The following is an 8,833-nucleotide window of genomic DNA, read 5'->3' on the forward strand; positions in this document are numbered from 1 at the left end:
GTCTTCATAACAGAGGTGGGAAGGGTGGCGTACAAATACTTCGTTACTGACAACTTTTTACTTTTACTTCTTAAATCTTTAACACAAATACCTGTACTTTCTACTTCTTACATTTTCAAAACAGGTTTGTTCCTTTAGTTTGAATCTGCGTTTTGAATGCTCAAAGCGCTTTACATTATCAGACATGTAACAGTGAATACAGCAAATTAGGCAAGGCAAGTTTATTTATATAGCACATTTCAACACAAGGCAATTCAAATTATTTTACAAAAAATGAAAGACATTAAGAAAATGGCATTTAAAATCAGTTATTAAAAAGAAAAGATAATAAAATGAACATTAAAAGAAAAAATACATGGATAAAAGTTACAGTGCAGTTTAAGATATGAATAGTTCAATTAAAAGCAGCGACAAAAATAAAAATCTTTAGTCTGGATTTAAAAGTAGTCAGAGTTGCAGCGGACCTGCAGGTTTCTGGGAGTTTTTTCCAGATATTTGGAGCATAATAACTGAACGCCTCTTTACCATGTTTAATTCTGACTCTGGGGACAGAAAGCTGACCAGTCCCTGAAGACCTGAGAGATCTGGATGGTTCATAATTTAGCAGTAGGTCAGAAATGTATTTTGGGCCTAAACCATTCAAAGCTTTATAAACCAGCAGCAGTATTTTGAAATCTATTCTTTGACACACAGGAAGCCAGTGTAAAGACTTCAGAACAGGAGTGATGTGATCCACTTTGTTAGTGTTAGTGAGGACTCGAGCAGCAGGGTTCTGAATTAGCTGCAGCTTTCTAATAGATTTTTTAGTGAGACCTGTAAAGACACCATTACTGTAGCACTAGTCCAGTCTACTGATGATAAAAGCATGGATAAGTTTTTCCAAATCCTGCTGTGACATTAGTCTTTTAATCCAAGATATATTCTTTAGGTGATAGTAGGCTGATTTAGTAACTGTTTTAATGTGACTGTTGAAACTCAGGTCAGAGTCCATGACTACACCTAGATTTCTGGCTTTATCTGTTGTTTTGAACATTGCAGACTGAAGCTCAGCGCTACATTTTATATGTTCTGCCTTGGCTCCAAAAACCATTACCTCAGTTTTATCTTTGTTTAATTGGAGAAAGTTCTGACACATCCAGTCATTGATTTGTTCAATGCACTTACTCAGTGTTTGAATTGGAGCATAGTCTCCTGGTGAAATTGTTACGTAAATTTGTGTGTCATCCGCATAGCAACAGTATGGTAACTTATTTTGTTGTTTTTCATTATCTCAGCCAGTGATAGAATGTAGATGTTAAAGAGAAGAGGCCCCAAGGTGGAGCCTTGAGGAACCCCACATGTCATATTTGTCAACTCAGATATGTATTTACCTATAGAAACAAAGTCTTTTCTGTCCTTTAAGTAGGATTCAAACCAATTTAGAACTGTTTCCGAAAGTCCCACCCAGTCCCGGTCGAGTAATATGTTGTGGTCAACAGTGTCAAACGCAGCACTGAGATCTAATAATACTAACACTGAAGTTCTGCCACTGTCTGTGTTTAGGTGGATGTAATTGAAGACCTTTACAAGAGCAGTCTCAGTGCTGTGGTTTGGACGAAAGCCTTACTGGAACACATCCAAACAGTTATTTAAATGCAAGAAATTACTCAACTGTTGAAAAAACAACTTTTTCAGTGATTTTACCTAGAAATGGCAGGTTTGATATGGGCCTGTAATTGTTCATTACTTAATTAGGGTGAAGCGTCTTGCCCCAGGACACAAAGTTTTATACCTTTCCGAAGCCCATACTTCTTTACTTTTACTTGAGTAAAGAAGTTTGGTCAGTACTTCTACTTTTACCAGTCTTTTTTAAACATGAGTATCTGTACTTCTACTTGAGTAAAGGATGTGTGCACTTTTGCCATCTCTGCTTCATAATCAAGACCATTTCCTGGCAGTGGATGTGGGGGAGTGTTTTCCATTATTTTTTCCTTAAAGCGAAAACCCATATTAAAACAACACATATGTCTGTTCTATGATCTGAGAAAGTTGAGACAATCTTTAAACAAGCTTACTTCCAGAAGAAGAAACACAAGAGGCAGAACTATATTCCCTGAAGGCATCAAATGACCGAACCTCGTTGGAAATTGAGTGAGAATGATTTAGCGGCCGCTGTGGCGGAACCCGTGGGTGACTGTCGGTTGAAGAGGAGATTTGTCTTAGGCTTGTTAGAATCAAATTCAGTCGGGCATAAACGATAAAATATCAATGTGACATTTTAATTAAAGTTTCAACTGCCAGTTTTTTTTTTTGGAGTCATTGGACTCATTCTTCCGTATATATGGTTACATTCCCAAATAATTAAGTTCTTGTTTATTTGGCGAGACCTGTGGTTACTCGCTCTACTGTGAATAACGTTTATAATAACACAGGTGAAGTATTTACTGGAAAAACGCTTTGTGCAGGTAGTTTGTCACCAATATTACAATGATTCCATCAACTGTGAAAGTGTATTTCAAATGTCATCCAGCTTGTGCAAACATTGTTTCTTTTTCATCTAATCCTGGCATTTTAAACTTTAAAAAAAAACTTAAATAATTAATGTAACCAGACATAATATCAATATAGAGAATGAAATGCTAACCATCAATAGTTTAAACCTTTGGGTTTGATATCACAGAAAGGATATGAAAACTTTGGAAACAAATATTATATATATTGCTCATAGGTATTAATAATGAGTCATTACCCAAAAACTCAGCTATTTTGTTTTGTGTGACATTGCTTTTTCCAACTGAGCTTTCCCAATTCAAACCATTGAATAAAACTTCAGCCAAAACAGAAATAGAGGAATATTTAATGTGAAATTAAAACAGTTTTACAGAAAAATGTGTGGTCATGATTAACCTTATCAGTTTTTATACGAACCTGATAGAGAAATAGGCTTTCAGGACTTTAATCAAATATAATAATAAACAGATGGAATTGGAATACCAATCCCCTTTAAAATAATGCAAATGTAACCCCATGGGACAAACCAATTCATCGGCTCAAATAAAAAAATCTAAAATGCACACTGCAACTGTTTCCAGGTGATCATCTCCCCCGTATCTCCATATTGGAAACCTATTCTTTCGGATTGATTTTCCTCGGACACTTGCCAGTTCTCATTCATTTTTCAATTTGCAACTGCATCAGCGCGGGCCCACAGTCTTTGTTGAATCATAAAAAGGCCTGTTTTCTTGGACACTGCCCTGCATCCCAACTGCAAACATGATCCCGCTGCCAAATCATCCCAGTGATGTATTGATAAAATGCAGAATTGTGACAATTTAGCAAAAGATAGGATGCCGTCCGAAAACAAAGGGTCCTCAATATAGTACAAAAAGTGCCTTTTGGTTGGTTTAATTTAATGTTGAATAGAGTGGTGCAGGGATGAGATAGTTTTGTAGGCCTACCCGGAAATTAGCATCGCAAAAAACAATGACATATTCATATTTTCATATTGGAATTCGATATATTGCAGAAAATAAGCTTTGTGGCCAACACACGTTTATGATTCTTAAGTGAAGATTATCCTAATGAACAAAACGCGTTGTGTGACTTGTTTTTAAGCAAAAATCTCTTAGAATAAAATGCTAACATATTCGCATGGCTGCATATCACCACCCCTAAGCTAAAGGTGGCTACTGTTTTGCGTGATGTTTAGTTGTTTGTTTAGTCACTTGTTCGCAACCACTGAACAGGGTTCATACACTTTTTCACCAAGGATTTTCAATGACTTTTCCATGACTTCTCAATGACCTTTACCTAATTTTCCATGACCGAAAAAAAATTACCACTGAAAATGTTTTATTTTAACATGGAACAGGAAAATAAGGTCTGCATATGAAACATGTTCTGCCTATCTAAAACAAATCAAATAGTAGGCTTACTAGCTTCTACAGGCTAAAGCAACTGTAGTCAGGGATGCAAACTCAAGTATGAAAAAGGTGACAAGGATCCGAGCCCCCGACCCCCCCGAATATCGGCTTTAAAATTAGGAATAATAGAGGATTTTAGCAGTCAGAACAACTAAAGCAGCAGTGTTAATAATAACAAACGCCAAAGAGTCACATCTAATATAAATATACAAAAGCATTTATTTAAATTGTGTAGCAGTCAGTTTATAATTTTGGTGGCACTGTTGAGCATTTTGAAAATGTATTTTCATGCCTCTGTGCAAGGCTTAGTATTTCTATCTTTATAGCCAGCGGTTTAAAGTAACTAAATTCATAAATTCAACAAGTACTATACGGGTGTACAGTTTTGAGATACTTGTACTTTATTAAGTATTTCAATGTTTTGCTACTTTGTACTTCTACTCCTCTACAATTCAGAGGTAAAAGGTGTATTTTTACTCCACTACATGTATTTAATCCCTTTAGCTACTTCACAGATGTGGATGAATGATGTGAAATATAATCAAGTGTTAAATCAAACTTTAGTTCCACCTGGAGTAAATACACAAGCTTCCCTGCAGTATACAAAGTCATTCAAACTAGCTGCACCTTTACCAGCTTTGAGAAAACTTTCATGATCAATCATTATAAAACATATCATATACTGTATATTATTCTGAAATGGACCAATCTGCACAATCACCACTTTTACTGTCGCTACTTTAACTGTATTTTGATGATAATACTTTTATACTTTTACTTGAGGAACATTTTGAATGCAGGACTTTTACTGAAACAGAGTATTCCTACACTCTGGTACTTCTACTTTTATTGAAGTACAAGACCTGTACTTCTACTTTTACTCAAGTACAAGATCTGAGTACTTCTACTTTTACTCAAGTACAAGATCTGAGTACTTCTACTTTTACTCTAGTACAAGATCTGAGTACTTCTACTTTTATTAAGTACAAGATCTGAGTACTTCTAATTTTACTCTACACTCAAAAAAATAACTCATTGGATGAACTCAATTCAATTGTGGGCAGGATTTCCATCCAATAAATATTCGTAGCCCCAACTGAAACTAAAAACATCCATTTAATAAAATTGAATTGAGTTAGTCCAACTCATTTTTATCAAATAAAGCTGAAATAAAATTATTACGTTAAGTAAATTAAATGAATTTACATTTGTCCAACTCAAACTAATATAATTAATTGGTAAATAAATAATGTAAAAATAAAATTATTTTTCACTTTCTTCTTCATTAAGACACTCATGAGACAAAACCTAGTTGAGATATTTTTATTGAAAATTCTCAGATAACAATTACACCTTGAGGTGGATAGCCAATCCTCACTTTACTTGTGTAAACAGTGTCAAAGTTCTCTGTCAGAGTTATTTGTCTGTCTGCATTTCTTTTTTTATAAAACATATCAATAAACAGACTGAGCAGGAGATAAAAGCAACTCAGAAAAATAATAATAATGCCAATCATGGATGAGGAAGGTGACAGTAATCCTCAATTCAACATCAATATTTATATACACATCTCAATATTAGCTCTACTTGAAAACACAGAGCAAGATGTAAAAATATTTTTTTTAAAGAACATTTTTAAAGTGGTGCAAATAGCACTCCCGTAACAGTGCCGAAACTGGTGAAAAATGAACACCCAGCTATTCTAGATCTCCAAGTGCCACAAACAACAAAGACACTATAAAAAGTTGGATGCTTTGCACTGCTCTCCAAACAGGGAATATCATTGGGTGGTTTTGATATATAAAAGAGCGCACTGCACAAACCCTACAGTATATTTGGTAATTGAATAAGTGTATTGTAGCCATTTGCTTTGAACCTACAATTACAAAAAAGCTAAATATTTGTTAAGGAAACTTGACAATACACTTGTTCACCTCTTATGCAAACAGCTTGATTTTCAGCTGCTGTATTTTTGCATTCAGCTTGTGCCCATCCAAGTTCATTACGACCTTCTGTAGAAACTCAAAGGTGTACTTCAGGTTGTCCGGGTAGCTGAGATCAACGGCATAAATGATCCCCAAGAGCATGATGAGTCCCACAATGACGCTGCCTACGTTTTCCATGACTTTAATGCCTTCGATAACAATTCCCACGTCCTCTGGTCCCCCATCCCCGTTTCTTCGGATCGTGTAAATCCCCATGACTGAGTTGGAAATGTCCCTCTCTGCATCGTCAGCGGCGGAGGCCTGAAAACAACACAAACACGTATGTTAAGTAAAAAGCTGAACCCCACAAACAGAAAACTGTGTATGAAATATAAATAAGCATTCTTAAATCATCAACTGCAGTTTAGAGAAGCAGATTTGCTTCTTTTTGGCTCGCCTAATTGACCAATACTGCTTTAAACTGAGATAAGGACCTCCAACCTTATCAACATACAGAGCCTGAAATACAGAAATAAATAGTTTTACAAAATGTAGAAATAAATTAAATCTAATAAAGATAGTTATCCATGTATGTCCTGTTTGCTTATCAACTTTTACTTATTTATTCATACATTTACCTATTTATTTCTATATTTATTATTTTATTCATGTATTTATTTCAGGATCTATTTATTATTTTATTTATTTACTCCTGTAATAATTTAAACATGTATTTCTGTATTTATTAATCCATTCACCTACTTATTTCTATATGTATTTCAATATTTATTTATTTCAGCATGTATTTATTCATTTCTGTATTAATTGATACGTTTATTTATTGCCATATTTATTTATTTATGCATTTACCTACTTATTTCTACATTTATTTATTCTTAAATGTATTTATTTCAGCATTTATTTATTATTTATCCCTAAATTAATGTATACATTTATTTATTCATTAATATCCATATTTATTTATTTATTTCCTTATTTATTTTTTCATTTATTTATTGATAATAATAATAATAATTTTAATGTTTATAGCGCCTTTCAAGAGACCCAAGGACCTTTACAATGGGAAACAAAACAACAAAATAATAATAGTCACAAGGATACACAGGTTAGATACCTAAGTAATACACACAAGCGAGAAGTTGACATTATAGACATCTAGCCTTGGGTATGAATGGTGGTGTGCCATAGGATGTTCTCATTATAAATACATGCCATGGTATTAATAAATTAGGGTAACACTGTTCAACGCTACATGGGAAAAATATTGTATAAACTTACCAGATACTCCTTGAAGAACGAGTCTGGATCTTCAGTTAGGTATATTACAAGGCTTCTCAGGATGCACTCCCTCCTGGTGTTGATGTTGTCAAACTAAAGCAGGGTCGACAAATCAGGACAGAATTTAGTTAATGTGGGTGTGACAGAGCGGTTGTCTGAAGACCAGAAAGGTCAAATCAGTCGAAATGTCCCTAAGCAGGACATGGTATCTGACGGAAAAAAAGTTGTGTTCGACCGTTATTAACATTTTCACAGAACAGAAGACATACTTACTGGAGCCCGCTGCATTGTGGGCCAACGCTGTAAATACTTCTGTATAAATTAGCTCCTATCTCTTTAGCTTTATTACAAGTTGACGGGAGTTCTGCGTTAGCTTTAGCATTAGCCATTGTGTTGAGTGTGGAGACGATATAAGGGGACTGCGGGAGAATAACCCAAATCTAACAAATTCAAAGTGATGACTCTTTTTCTAAAGGTTTACCTCAAGTACGAGCAAAAAGTATGCAGCATTAAAACTACTCTGAGAAGTCAAATGGAATCAAATAAGTAACTTAGGCCTACGTTTCTGCAAAATTGTGGGTGCCTGCTTGTGAGTGAGGTTACCCATAAAAGACTCAGCACATATATTATCTCATTATTTAGATTAAATATTTGGCAGTAAAAAAAAGACCAGTGCCTAAACTCAACTGAACTCCTACAGTCCTCCTCTGCCTGCCTGCACTAAGGCCAGAAGAGATGGACAGACCTGAGCATTATGATAGAAAATGGCGGCGCTTACCTCATGCACTTTAATTACTCTTTGCATTTTTTTGGTTGGATATAAACTCAATTTTGGTGTACTGTGTTCAATGAAAATAACATTAAATCTAATATAATACAATCCACTGATCTCCATTATCCAGCAGGTATTCAATGCTACCCACATGTAGCAAGCTAGCTTCTAGCTACCAGTTATCTGGCTAGCCATAGCTAGCTTGCCGTTTACAACAAAAAACGGAGCAAAATATAACCCGGTGGTTTCAAATATTCTTGTCGATATTACTGTATGAAAAGGCATTACTTGGAAACAGGGTACGTTCTAAACTACTAGAGACTACTAAAAAACTACTAAAATACTTACCAAAGAATAGACTTTCCCCAGTCAGTTTCCACAGTCAGTGTCAGAGAAAAGGAGGCAAAAGACAGAACGGATGTGCGCATGCGCAAAGGGGATGTGCAAAGGGGCGGTCCCCAGATGAAAACAATTCATTTTGAGTTGATCTGTCCTAAATACATTTAATAAGTGAATTGATTAAACTAATTTGTGTTACACTAATGAACTATACTTAGGTTTATTTCTTAATTAAAAATATTTAAAAAAGCGAACATTTGTATATTGTGTCAAGTCTAAGAAGGGCTTGAATCGTTTTTATGAGTGTAGTACAATATCTATACTTATACCACCTCTGTTTATAGCCTATGAAAAAAACTATTACAAAACGAAGGCTAAAGCTAAAGTTAGCAGATAGTGACAATGTATGCTAGCTAGCTAGCTAGCTCAACGATTCCTTAAATAATATTGCGACAGAAAAACTTTTCAGTTCACACCACGGTCTGCCGCTCTGCTCTGAACACCTGAACGGCCCGTTCTAACAGCTGTTCACCAGCGGTGCAGTCTGTGCCACAGTGACTCCGCACAGTTAACGAACGCACCGTAGATAATGTAGC

General features: G+C 35.2%; 1 long non-coding RNA gene across 1 annotated transcript; it reads right to left on the reverse strand.

The window, feature by feature from the left end:
• Positions 1–5,209: 5,209 nt before the first annotated feature.
• LOC307017270 lies at positions 5,210–8,468 on the reverse strand. Its single transcript, XR_013802107.1, has 3 exons — positions 8,247–8,468; positions 7,127–7,219; positions 5,210–6,148 (listed from the first exon to the last, which is right to left on the reverse strand). It is a non-coding gene; the product is annotated as an uncharacterized lncRNA (long non-coding RNA).
• Between the last annotated feature and the right edge of the window lie 365 nt (positions 8,469–8,833).

The sequence above is a fragment of the Notothenia rossii genome (assembly GCF_949606895.1).
Source record: "Notothenia rossii genome assembly, chromosome: 8".
Classification (NCBI taxonomy): Eukaryota; Metazoa; Chordata; class Actinopteri; order Perciformes; family Nototheniidae; genus Notothenia; species Notothenia rossii.